This window comes from Lepidochelys kempii, chromosome 11 (assembly GCF_965140285.1).
Source record: "Lepidochelys kempii isolate rLepKem1 chromosome 11, rLepKem1.hap1, whole genome shotgun sequence".
NCBI lineage: Eukaryota > Metazoa > Chordata > Testudines > Cheloniidae > Lepidochelys > Lepidochelys kempii.
This window is the reverse complement of record NC_136390.1, coordinates 26,180,061-26,193,224: the sequence shown is the minus strand read 5'-3', so window position 1 is coordinate 26,193,224 and position 13,164 is coordinate 26,180,061. Positions and strand designations below refer to the sequence as shown.

The following is a 13,164-nucleotide window of genomic DNA, read 5'->3' as shown; positions in this document are numbered from 1 at the left end:
CTAGGATTTTGTGCAGGTACATGAATTGCTGGCACATTCCATTGCAGAAACAGTGCACGGATGGCACTCAATGCTGCTATCTTTTAAAAGAAGACAGCACTACATTGTCATTGAGCTGCAACATAGTGTGCTGCAGTACGTAAGTTTCTCCAGAGCAGACTTTTAATGTAGCAGTTTCAGTTTCTCTGCCACTGAGAGCAACTAGGAGTCATTGCATAGCCCTTTAATTCAATTAGCTGGTTTCTTTTAAAGGAGAAAAGCATTGGATCCAATCAGATTGAAGGCAGATTGAAAGGAGAGCTAATGTAATCTCCTAAAAGGCAATACTTGGAAAGTCTGCTAGTTTAACACCAGTATTTTGAAGACCCATTAGAAATACTCTACTGAAAACCAACAGAATTATATCAGAATTGATTAAAAGTGCTTTATCAAAAGAAGTGCAACAAACCTAATACATATTTTCGGGATCTTACACTATGTCTGTTGAATCAGTTTTAGTTTATAGAATATATAATTAGGATCTTAGTAGGGAGCTGGTACAGTTGGGTTTTACAATCAACAAATAACATCCCCTCACATATCCAATCCCACTCCCATAAAACAAAACAATCTACCAGGTTTACTGGATCTTCACTGTAATATGAAGATTCTTACAAGGTTCAGTGTAGTACCAAATCTTGAATATATTAAATTACAAACTTAATCCATTATATTAAATATTATTACTGAATGTCTTAATTAAGCATGTAAACAAAACCCTTCCATTTTCTTGGAGAATATTTCATCTTTATCAATTACCAGCACTAATGAAGTCAACAAAAACTAATCATGAGATTTTATTAGTTGAAAATAGTACTTCCTCAATGTAAGAGTAAAATTGAGCCAGGGTTTAATCAGAGAATAGGTATCAATACATTAAAAAATAATCACATTATTTCCTAGGTCCACTGAATCTCTTATGGAGCTGTTATAGTCTTTCACAGGCAGAGGATTTAAATATAAGCTTAAATATGTTCATCTAAACAGTATGTTTTAAATATATATTATTGTAGGGCTTTAGCATTTAGGTTTTCTTAAAATACGGGACACTGTCTTTTGTGTGTGAATAGATATCTCTTCATGAAAGGTGATAGACTAAAATCCATTCACACTGGATGCTTCTATCTATGTACAAAGCAGGAGTGGACAAGACAGCGGCCCCCTGATATGCCTGAAACCTGATCTATGGAAAAGATCACCTATAAGGTTAAAAACAGTTCATTCTTCACAGCCTTTAAGCCTATGGCCTCTAGTCAGATGGCAGATGATACCAATCAAATGTGGTAGCATCTTTTGTCATATGGCCTCTCTAGATTTCATACATAGGTAGCTGTCTCCCCATTAAAAGTATTTTCAATCCCTAACTCAGGCCAATGGTTCCAATAGAAGCTTGTGTGAATATGGTTTTACAGGACTGGGCTCTCAGCTGTGAACTTTAACTGCTAGTTTGTAGGTATTCAAGAAAATGAATACTGTAGAATTTTCAATCCAGAATTTTCAAATCTTAAACATAGACACGACACTTTACTGCATAAGGATTTTTTAACTAGAGAAAATATCTGAAATCTGCAACAAGGCAAATTCATTCCTTTGTGTATATGCTACATACAATCTTTTTCATTCAAAGAATTAAACTTTAACCTTATAATGGCATTTTTTGTAAGACCCTCTCTGAAATAACTGAAATTTCTTAAAGAAATTGGTGCATCTAAATAAAGCATTGCATCATGCATAAACACCCTGTGCACCAGACGTTTAACACAGCATTTGTTTACCCAAGCAAAATAAATAAAGCTCTAAAAAAACATGACGTAACATAGTGTTTAAAAATGTATTATGCAAAATATTTAAGCCATGCATCTTTATACCATGAATACAATACACTAGAGTAAAAATTATTTCTTAATTTCATATTTAAATGTATTCCTAATGTACAGTTGAAGTAAAAGTAATTTACAAAAAATGTACATATCCTCCCTTAACCATATAAGTCTAATTAATGTACATATTACATAACAAATTTACTGGGAACAGCATATTTCAATGAATACAGCATATTTCCACCTAGGATTTCAGTACCTACATCACATGGACAATTGGCAATAATCTTAAGTATAAAAAGTCTCAAAGTCACCAAGAATTCTAGAGCACCTTATTTTCTAATCTCAGCTTGAATGTATACATGATTTCTCCACTAATAATTTCTAAACCAGATAACCTTAAGCTACAAAAAGTGACTTTTTGAATACATGGAAATGTACAAGACAGAAGATTATTTTTTCAATAAAAACTGTAATGTTAATCATTACTTCAGACATTCACCTTCATTATACGTATATGTACATGTTGTGCTCATCAGCATTATAAATGCCACTGAACAGCTATGATGTGTGATTTTATAAAACACATTGCCCAGCTATAGTTGATAAAGAGAGTGTCCTATGTGCACTGGCTAAGGGCATTGCTGTTGCTCAGAGTTATCAAACGGACACTCCCAACTATTCTGCTTCTCCATTACCCAAAAGACCTCGCCTTTTTTCTGTCTCCTTCTTCTTCTCTACCTCTTTTGGTCAAAGATTTATCTTTTGTCTGATCGGTGTTCTCAGGGATTGGGTTCTAGACCAGTCTTTTGGTTGGATGGTTTGTTCATGCAATGCAACTCTCCTAGAATGACAGCCCCATAAAATATGGCACACTGAGCAGCACCTAACTTATGACGGAAGATTCCACTGGTGATCAGGAGCTGTTATTTTCCTTGGTAACAAGAAGAAAGAATCAATTTCTAACAAGATTTAATAACTCCATTATTTTGTATTGGACTAACTTAATGAATGCCTGTGAAAATGAGGTAGGATCAGAGGCTATAATCGGGAAAAAACAAGTTAAAAATTACTTAGACAAGCTAGCTGTCTTTAAGTCACCAGAGCCTGATGAAATACACCCTAGAATACTCAGGAAGCTGACTGAGGAGATATCTGAGCGATTAGCAATTATCTTTGAAAAGCATATATAAGCATTTATAAGCATGGAAGCATATAATTAAGCATTCAATTTACAAACACCTAGATGATAATAAGGTGATAAGCAACAGTCAGCATGGATTTCCTGTCAAACCAACCTAACAGCTTTCTTTGACAGGGTAACAAGACTTTTGGATGGGGGGGAAGCAGTAGATGTGGTGTATCTTGACTTTAGTAAGGCTTTTCATACGGTCTCGCATGACCTTCTCATAAACCAACTAGGGAAATACAACTAGATAGAGCTACTATAAGGTCAGTGCACAAATGGGTAGAAAACTATTCCCAGAGAGTAGTTACCAGTGGTTCACAGTCAAACTGGAAGGGCATAGCTCGTAGAGTCCCACAGGGATCCGTTCTGGGTCCAATTCTGTTCAATATCTTCCTCAGTGATTTACATAATGGCATATAGAGTACACTTATAAAGTCTGTGGACAACACCAAGCTGGGAGGGGTTGCAAGTGCTTTGGAGGATAGGATTAAAATTCAAAATGATCTGGACAAACCGGAGAAATGGTCTGAAGTAAATAGGATGAAATTCAATACTGCACAATGCAAAGTACTCCACAAATGCAAAGTACTCCACTTAGGAAGGAACAATCAGTTACACAAATACAAAATGGAAAGGACTGCTTAGGAAAGAATACCGTGGGAAGGGATCCGTGGGTCACAGCGGATCACTAGCTAAATATGAGTGAACAGTGTAACACTTGCGAAAAAAAGCAAACATCATTCTAGGATGTATAAGCAAGAATGTTGAAAGCAAGACATGAGAAGTAATTCTTTCACTCTACTCCACACTGATTAGGGCTCAACAGGAGTATTGTGTCCAGTTCTGGGTGCCACATTTCAGAAAAGATGTGGCCAAACTGAAAAGCCCAGCAGAGAAGAGCAACAAAATGATTAAAGGTCTAGTAAACATGACCTATGAGGGAAGATTGAAAGATTCTATGATTCTGTGTTTTCTGAATCTAACCCTTTTGCTTTTATGTTAAAAAGTGTCCAAAAACTAAAAAAAAAAAAAAAAACATTTAGTTTTGGGTCAAACAAAATATTTCTGTTGACCCAAGATGAAATTTTTGTGAACTTTTTAAAATTCAATTTTGGAATTTCCAGGTTTAATTCAACCAGAACTCCCCCCCCCCGCACCCCCTGAATGCCAGTGAATGGAAAAATCAGTATTCACCCAGACCTACCTACCATTCCAGCATTTTCATATAAATGTATTGATGAAAGCCTGCCTTAGAGAAAGTAATGAATTTTAACTTTCCAAGTTGGAGAATGGGTTGCTGTGTTACTGGAAAGGAAGTATATTAAAGCATAGAATCGTAGGACTGGATGAGACCTTGAGAGGTCATCTAGTCTAGTTCCCTGCACTCATGGCAGGACTAAGCAAACCATCCCTCACAGGTGTTGTCGAACCTGCTCTTATAAATCTACAATGATGGAGATTCCACAGCCTCCCTATGCAATTTATTCCAGTGCTTAACTGCCCTGACAGTTAGGAAGTTTTTCCTAATGTCCAACCTAAACCTCCCTTGCTGCAATTTAAGCTCCTTGCTTCTTGCTCTATCTCCAAAGGTTAAGGAGAACAGTTTTTCTCACTCCTCCTTGTAACAAACTTTTATGTACTTGAAAACAGTTATGCCCCCTCTCAGTCTTCTCTTCTCCAGACTAAACAAACTCAACTTTTTCAATTTTCCCTCATAGGTCATGTTTTCTAGACCTTTAATCATTTTTGTTGCTCTTCGCTGGACTTTCTCCAACTTGTCCACATCTTTCCTGAAATGTGGCACCCAGAACTGGACACAATACTCCAGCTGAGGCCTGATCAGCATGGAGTAGAGTGAAAGAATGATTTCTCGTATCTTGCTTACAACACTCCTGCTAATACATCCCAGAATGATGTTTGCTTTTTTTGCAACAGTGTCACACTGTTCACTCATGTTTAGCTTGTGATCCACTCTGACCCCCAGATCCCTTTCTGCAGTACTTCTTCCTAGTCATTTCCCATTTTGTGTGTGTGCAACTGATAGTTCCTTCCTAATTGGAGTACTTTGCATTTGTCCTTATTGAATTTCATCCTATTTACTTCAGACCATTTCTCCAGAGATTTAAAAAACACAACAAAAACAAAACAAGTAAAGCAGCCACAGAATTGGAAGGTAAGAAATAGGGCTTATTTAATCAGGAAAATGAGTTCTTGTGAATAAGCTTCCTCCCATCCAGTCAGCAACTGCTTTCAATTCTGTGTCTGGTTCTTTCTCTACTAAGGAAAGCTATTACTGGCTAGGGGCTGCAATAAACTCCAGATGAACACCAGGGAAGATATGGAAATGGGTCACCTTGTTTTATGTAAACGTCACCACTCCAACTTGTGTCACTGTGAGTTTCTCTCTCTAATGATGCCTGGAGAGAGGTAGTTTTGCAAACTCTCCTTCCATCAGTGGGGGAGTTCCATCCCCACAAGACTGTGATCGCTATCAGTTACACTTGTCACTATTAACTAGTTGGCATTGTATTACACATGCTAGTATCAAATTACCACAGTTTTCCACTACTTAGAAAATAACTATGATAATTACATGATGATGGTTGGCAAAATGTTTACCTTTTATTAGTTTCTACTATATATACACAATGGAAAACTAGAAGGAAAGTTGATTTTTATATTTACTTCTATTATCGTTCTGCATTTTGTAAAAATGCGTATGACTGAGTAACCTGTTTGTGAAGGGAATTTCTGGAGAAATGTTCGGCATTTCAGAAAATCTGCTTTCCTACTTGCTTTGTGTACAGTGTGCTTAGCTTACTAAAGCTGTTCAAGCAGTTTTTAAAAAAAAGCATCTCCTAACCCTATTTAGATTAATAGTTGGACTAATGAAAGATTCAGCACAATTTTCAGAAAACATAAACATGAATCAAATAATGCCAAAAAGTAATATACAAGTAGCATTAAAATAACCAGGGTACGAGTGCCATTCAGAAAATTAGTTTAGAATTTAGCTTTTAAAAACTGTTTTAAACTCAATATCCAGCATACACTGTGCTGAAATTTGGACATCTTTCTAAAAGAGATGCTCCAGCTCAACCAGAATTTGTGGGCTTGACCCAAAAAACACATGGTGAAATTCTATGGCCTCTATTTACAAAGGTAACCGAAGTCCTGTCTTTATTTACTTTTTGGAACATTTAATATTCCTTATTTTATTAAATAGTTATTAAAATAAATCAACTACTAAATAAGAATATTAAAAAACATTAAACTCTTACACAAGACTGTAACCAAACAGGCTTTATTTTATGTATAGGCTGGCTATACTTTCCAGTGGAGTTCCAGGGTGGGAGTGGCATCAATAAAACAATACATCCTGAAATGCCATAGATAAGAGCCATCCACAGCAGTGCTATATATGGTGGACCAAAGAAAGATAAAACATATAATTATTAAATTAATGAGCTGAATTGTCCCTCTTATCCTGGTTACCTGGGGCACTCAGCACATAAATCTAATGTTGCTGGATTATTTTCAGGTTATCTTTAAGAGAAAAGGAAAAACACAATAGAACACTTAAAAAATAATTCTGAAAGCTGCATCAAGTATCTATTGGTGGGAGTCAGGGGAGGGGGGAGAAGATGAAGGCGAGAGAGATAATTTACTTACCTAAGATTAGGTAAACTGGTGGAAAAATCCACCAACCTTGGGAAGTTCACTGAACCCTTGCAGAGAATTAGTGTTATAATGCTCCAAGAGGCCTCTATATTTCCTTGTCTGTATTACTGAGATGACACCTCTTCTTCCTATAACAAAACATCCATTGTATTAAAGTCATCTTTACAGAGACACAAACTACTTCAATTATCAAATAGCTGTACTTCATATCATACATGTGATGTGCCTCTGACAAACTGCTTCACAGCATAAGGGTGATGGCTATATAATGGGAATTTGTAGAATGAGACCTTTAAAAAAAAGGAGGTCATTTATTCGTAGGGCAAGAAGAGGGACAACTGCTTTTTATCATGTTGTTTAGAGGAATTACCAATAAAGCTCAGAAGAGTTAAAAATTTTGTACTGTGATTTCCATCTGTCAGCTCATCAGCAACAATGGGGCTAAATATCTTCTTCCCACTCCTGTCCATCTTGTACCAGCTTCACAGCTTTGTCAATCTTTAATCATTTTTGTTCTGTCATTCTTTATCATGTCTATCCAATGCATTCTTGATTTTCCTCTATTTCTAGTTCCTTGCACTCTGGTGTGTATCGCCATGTATGGCTTTCTTTTCAGGACCATTCTTGACATGTGTCCAAACCACCAGAGTCATCTTTCTTGAATCGCTGTTGCCTTTGCAGTGTAGATTATAAATTAATTATATACATAGGGTGAAAACTTTAGAAGTGCAGAAGTGATTTTAATGAGACTTCGGTGCTTCTGAAAATGAGAATCGGGCTCCAGAGTCACTTATACACTTTTGAAAATTATAATGGCTAAAAAATAATTTACAAACTTATTGATAAAGAGGTATTTACGTTTTCTTCCTTGCTGCATATTTACCTACCAATAATCTCTGAAATTCCTAAAAGGTTGAAATAAAAAATAAATCAATATGTGATTAAAGTTACATTATGTTGAGCGGTAAATGATATAGTTAAAGTTGTAGCAAAATTTTCATTTTTACAGCAGTAAATGAATCTTTATTTTACAGAAGTGTAGTAAAAAACAAATTAGAAGTCAGAATATTTGATTTTTTTCATGTTGGTTTGGTGCAGACTGATACACACAGGTTGATACACACAGAATCACAGGACTGGAAGGGATGAGAGGTCATCTAGTTTAGTCCTCTGCACTCATGGCAGCACTAAGTAGACCATCACTGACAGGTGTTAGTCGAACCTGCTCTTAAAAATCTCCAATGATGGAGATTCCACAACCTCCCTAGTCCATTTCTTCTAGTGCTTAACCACCCTGACGGGAAGTTTTTCCTAATGTCCAACCTAAACCTCCCTTGCTGCAATTTAAGCCCACTGCTTCTTGTCCTATCCTCAGAGGTTAAGAAGAACAATTCTTGTCCCTCCTCCTTGTAACAACCTTTTATGTACTTGAAAACATATGTCCCCTCTCAGTCTTCTATTTCCAGACTAAAAAAAAACAATTTTTTCAATCTTCCCTCATAGGCCATGTTTTCTAGACCTTTAATCATTTTTGTTGCTCTTCTCTAGACTTTCTCCAATTTGTCCACATCTTTCCTGAAATGTGGCACCCAGAACTGGACACAATGCTCCAGTTGAGGCCTAATCAGCGTGGAGTAGAGCAGAAGAATTACTTCTTGTGTCTTGCTTACAACACACCCCAGAATGATGGTTGCTTGTTTTTTGCAACAGTGTTACACTGTTCACTCATATTTAGCTTGTGATCCACTATGACCCCCAGATCCCTTTCTGCAGTACTCCTTCTAGGGAGTCATTTCCCGTTTTGTGCGTGTGCAACTGATAGTTCCTTCCTAAGTGGAGTACTTTGCATTTATCCTTTTTCAATTTCATCCTATTTACTTCAGACCATTTCTCCAGTTTGTCCAGATCATTCTGAATTTCAATCCTATCCTCCAAAGCATTAGTAACCCCTCCCAGCTTGGTACTGTCCGAAAACTTTATAAGGGTACTCTCTATGCCATTATCTAAATAATTGATGAAGATATTGAATGGAATCTGACCCAGAACTGATCCCTGCGGGACCCCACTTAATATGCCCTTCCAGCATGACTCTGAACCACTGATAACTACTCTTTGGGAATAGTTTTCCAACCAGTTATACACCCATCTTATAGTAGCTCCATCTATGTTGCATTTCCCTAGTTTGTTTATGAGAAGGTCATGTGAGACGGTAAAAAAAGCTTTACTAAAGTCAAGTTATATGACGTGAAATAAGGCAATGTCCAAAAAGACCACTTTAGAGTAAAGGTTCTTATATTTCTTTGAATCCCGTTTTATGAAAATGTTTAAGCTCCTGGCATCTAATTTTCACTTCACGTTATTCTACATATGCTAAGTAGGACAGTAGCAATAAGAAGTAGGAGCTCCTTCTATTTTGTGTTTTTTCTTCAATTTTCCAATCACTGTTTCTGAATATATTGATATGAAACAAAAATACTAAATTCTGCCGACAATATCATCCCCATAGCAGTTTGTATGATAAAATGTTGTCTGCATAGGACTTCAGACCAATGTTTCCAACTGCAGCTACACAGCAGAGGAAGAGAGACAGATACACACATACAGTTTAAATCTCACTTGTACTAATGGAGGTTTACATGCCAATTCTCTTTATCAGCTGAGGCCATAGCTACAATCCTAGACGTTGATCAGCCACCGCCACATACCTCTTTACAAATAAGTCAACATAGAGGTTACATGACGCCACAATTAGGAATAGAACCCAAGTTTCCAGTATGGTAGCCCCAAATATTACCCACTTAGCAACAATGTCTTTCAGATAGATTGTTCAAAAATATACATCCTTTTATTACCCTAGCTCTAACTAATATATTACACAGCCCTTCAGAGACAGGATTCCTGATTTCCACATTGTCTAATGCTGTCGAGCAAACAGTCATATAATATACCAGAGATGTGTGTGTCAGCTCCTTCTCTGCTGACTGGTCCAGAAAGAGACTTGTAATTACTCCTGTTGCTGAAGTGGTAGAAGTTTGAGTTGAGGATTCAACTCAGGGACAGGATTCAAATCCTGCTGCCAACCAATATCACAGGATGTTATGAATACATGCAATATAATTTATTTTTGAAAACCTAGTTTATTTAATTCACACAGTGAGAAAATATCCTTTAAAAGCAGTTATTTTTTAAACTTAAAAAGCCATTATAATCTATAAATTATGGAATGACAACAAAATACAGGTTTTTCACATTTCAATTATTTGTCAAAGGTTTTGTTTGCAGGTCTCACATATTGGAAGGTTTGAAAGTTGAGAGATATGCTTCCCAATGGCAGGGATAGGGGACCCAGAATGAGGGGTTGCACAGTAGATAGACCTGCTGCTGGAGTGCCACCATGTACCTTGTGGCTACAGCTGCTCCGTGCTGTGTCCAATTTCTAGAAGCTGAGAAGTTATGGTATATTTTGGGAAGTGAGTGATGACACAGAGTCCTTCATGGAGGTTCCCTCCAGCTGACAGATTATGTCATCACTGATATATGCGGGTGGTTGCTTTTAGCATATTTACTTTGAGTAACTTTTAAATAGTGTCAAAATAGAGACAAAAATCTTCCTGAGACATACCACATGTTTTAGGAGGAACATCATTGACAGGAATGGATTTAGTGTTGCAGTTTATTCCTCTGACTCCAAGCCAGATGCCTGTCCCTGCTCTCTTCTCCCTGACCCTGTGGAGCTACCCACTGAGGTACACCAATCCAGTACGGAAAAATTAGGGAATTAGCACAAACAAAAGTTTGACAAGTTTGCATCAGGAAACACCTCACCCACCTCAAAACCTTGAAAAGATTAAATAAGAAGTCAAGGGAAAAGTTTCCTGCATTCTTTGCCTCCTTCATCTATCTACAAAGTTGTCAACAACATAATTCCATAAGGCTTTCACTTCTACCTCCAACAGGTGCAAAAACCAATATGTAACCTGCTTCATCAAGCCTACACTCCAATGCAAAACCTTAACAGCACCCTCATATGCTGTTGCCTCAACCCACAGATGGGCAGATCTGCCAGTCACACTTTCAGTGTTTTTGGGAAATTACTATACCTTAACATTTCTGAGCTGTCCATAAAGAATGCAGGAAACTTCTCCCTTTGAACTTATTTCCATGGTTTCAAGATTTTGGGTGTACGTAAAGCAATCTGTCACCGCAAGTTTGTGTGTGTGTTGTATTTCAATAAAACAACTGACATATTAGAACTCACTGATTCATTTTAGTGAGGTTGCCAAATACATGAAAAAATAGGTCTCTTACATTTGAACAGACAACGTTGAAAAAAGATGACATGAAGAAATTATTCAGGCTTCTGTATTTTACATGAAAGATTTTATAGCTGTTATACCACAGACTTATATTCAGTGTTATGCTGGAAGCATTTGTTTTTCAAGTGGTTATAATAAACCCTGTATACAAATGCTTTCCAGGTTTACAGAATACATGCACACTAACAATTGCCATTCTTTAGAGGCATAGACTTTTTCATGAAGTGGATTTAACTTGTCAAACACACAGTTATTAAAAGGTATGGAATGAAATGAAAGTAATTTTTTTTTAGAAGTGCGTTATATGGAATAAGGCAGGGGTGAGCAAACTACAGCCCGCAAGCCGTTTTAAGCCAGCCTGCGAGCTCCCGCTGGGGAGCGTAGTCTGGGCCTTGCCCCGCTCTGGCAGGAGCGCTGGGACGGGGGCTGCAGCACATGGCTCGGCCCCACTCCAGCCAGGGCACTGGGATAGGGGCCACAGCACGTGGCTCGGCCCCGCTCTGGCTGAGGTACAGGGTCAGGGCTGCAGCATGCGGCTCGGCCACGCTCTGGCACTCCGGCTGGGGCACTGGGTTGGGGGCCGCACCATGCAGCTCCCGGAAGCTGTGGCATGGCCCTGCTCTGGCTCCTACGTGCTTCAATGGCCCTTTCTGGCACTCCAATGGGAGCTGCAGGGGCAGTGCCTCTGGATGGGGCAGCGTGCAGAGCTGCCTGGCCGTCCCTCTGTGTAGGAGCTGGAGAAGGGACATGCCACTGCTTCTGGGAGCCGCTTGAGATAACGCCACTCGCAGCCTGCACCCCTGAGCCTCTCCCCACACCCCAACCCCAGCCCTGATTCCCTCACGCTCTCCAAACCCCTCTACCCCAGCCCAGAGCACCCTCCTGTACCCCAAACCTCTCATCCCCAGCCCCACCCCAGAGCCCGCACCCCTTCCCACACCCCTGCCCTAGCCCTGATCCCCCTCCCACCCTCCGAACCCCTCAGTCCCAGACCAGAGCACCCTCCTACACCCCAAACTCCTCATCCCCAGCCCCATCCCAGAGCCTGCACCCCTAACCAGAGCCCTCACCTACTCCCGCACCCCAACCACAATGTTGTGAGCATTCATGACCTGCCATACAATTTCTATTCCCTGATGTGACCTTCAGGCCAAAAAGTTTGCCGACCCCTGGAATAAGGGGTGGTACAGTTGGGCATATATAGTTCCTCTAAATATTCTGGGGGCATTTGCAACAGGATAATGACAAAAGAGAACAGAATTAGCGAACAGAGACCAAAATGAAATGAAGCTATTCTCATGCCTACAAAGAAAAGGGAGCAATATAGACTTTTAAATCTGTATAGCAAAATATTATTCTCTTGCAAATGCATTACATTTAAGCTACACAAATATTTTGGTTAAGTAAAAAAAAAAAGCAGTCTGGCTAATTTCCTTTCACGGAAGAGGAGCAGTTAGTTCTATGGAGTATAGGAGTGGGAGCCAGGACTCCTATTCCTCACTTAGTTAATGGCTTACCATGTGGTCTCAGACAAGCAAATAGACCTCTCAATATCTGGAGTTTTCCCATATCACAAAGCTGTCAGGAGGCTAATTAGCACGGGCCAGACTATGATACCCTTACTCACACTGAGTAATTCCCTATTCTACAAGTAACCATATTACCTTCAATGGGACTATTTGAAAAGTAAGGTACAAAAGTCAACAAGGTACAATAGATCAGAATCTGGTCCTTAATGTGTAAATGCTACATAAATATTATGTATTGTTGTGAGCCCTACTCTAATACCCTTACTCATGTTGAGTGTTACCTTACTGTGAGAGTATTCTAACTGGAATCAATGAGACTACTTGAATAGTAAAATATTTGGTGTGAATATTTTGGACATTATTATCTCTTCTCTTCTTTCATCCCATAGCATCTTGGAGGCACAGGGAGCAGTACAACTTCCATATTCATTCCTGTCCATGGCTTATGCCTCCATTAAGCCCAGCCTGGTCACGTTCTTGAGTACTATGTTCCATTATTTAGCCAGTGGTTAGCTCAGTAGGACTGACCTTACTTGCGTTTGCAGTGTTCTTTGGCATCTCATCATCTGTCTTTTGCAGTGTCCCCACTA

General features: G+C 38.8%; 1 protein-coding gene across 8 annotated transcripts in view; it reads right to left on the bottom strand.

Moving 5' to 3' along the window:
• The window catches only part of MBD5 (methyl-CpG binding domain protein 5), a 268,857-nt gene that overhangs the window by 122,218 nt on the left and 133,475 nt on the right, over positions 1-13,164 (bottom strand). For 7 of the 8 annotated variants that reach the window (XM_078847926.1, XM_073305424.2, XM_078847925.1 and 4 more), the window contains one exon: positions 6,721-6,857. The exons of the other annotated variant lie outside the window; for it this stretch is intronic. The gene's annotated coding sequence lies outside the window, so the exon portion shown is untranslated. The remainder of the gene's footprint in view (positions 1-6,720; positions 6,858-13,164) is intronic. 8 annotated transcript variants of the gene reach the window in all.